We start from the raw sequence: 882 nt of genomic DNA, 5'->3' as shown, positions 1-882 counted from the left end.
CATCCTTATCATTCCCCAAATTTCATTAATATCTGTCTCTTTTCCCAAACATTTGCTTGTGCTCTCTTATAGCCGATAAAATCATCAAATGAATATGATTTCCTTACTTTCTTAAGTGCTTTATTTTTGGAAAACTATATTACATTCCTCTGTCCACCATGGTACAGCTTTCTTCCTCCTCTTTCCTTTGCTATTCCCAATTACATCCATTGCTGTTCTATAAATAACATCACTTATACACTTATTTAATTCATCAACATCTTCTACCGAAATATCTATTCTTAACATTCTTATCTCACTTATCTCTTGAAATTTTTCCCAGTGAGCAGATTTAAGTTTCCATCTAGGATAAACAAATCAACACCGCCAGACACAACATTTGTGCTCATTTCAAAATTCCTCCACTTAAAAAAAAAAAAAAAAAGATTCAGTATACAAAAAAATATTTCGTGAACTTTTGTATTTTCTTTTTGTATTTTTTTTATTTTCTAAAAGTTCTGAAGAGACAAACTAAAAGGACAGTTTAAACAAATATTTATTTTTTTATAATTGATGTGTTACAGAACAAAACTAACACAAATGTTGATTATTTTTTCGTAAGGGCAAATGATATTAAACCATAGACTGTATTAAAGGTACAATATGTAATTTTCGCCGCTAGAGGGCGCGCAAAATAAATAAACAAAGAGACAAAGGCGTAGTTTGATGACGCAGTGACTGAGTGTGGAATCATGGGAGTTGTCGTCTTCATCCCCACAGCTGATGCAATCCGACGGGACTCGGGCAGAAATCATGTTCATGGACGAGCTAATGATTTATTAACATAGTAGAATGAAGCAGGGTGAGGCTGAAAGCCGTCGAAGCGAAACGAGGCCGCTGAAC

The sequence above is a fragment of the Sinocyclocheilus rhinocerous genome, unplaced genomic scaffold, assembly GCF_001515625.1.
Source record: "Sinocyclocheilus rhinocerous isolate Xijiao unplaced genomic scaffold, SAMN03320098_v1.1 scaffold4913, whole genome shotgun sequence".
Lineage (NCBI taxonomy): Eukaryota > Metazoa > Chordata > Actinopteri > Cypriniformes > Cyprinidae > Sinocyclocheilus > Sinocyclocheilus rhinocerous.
Note: the sequence above shows the minus strand (reverse complement) of the source record.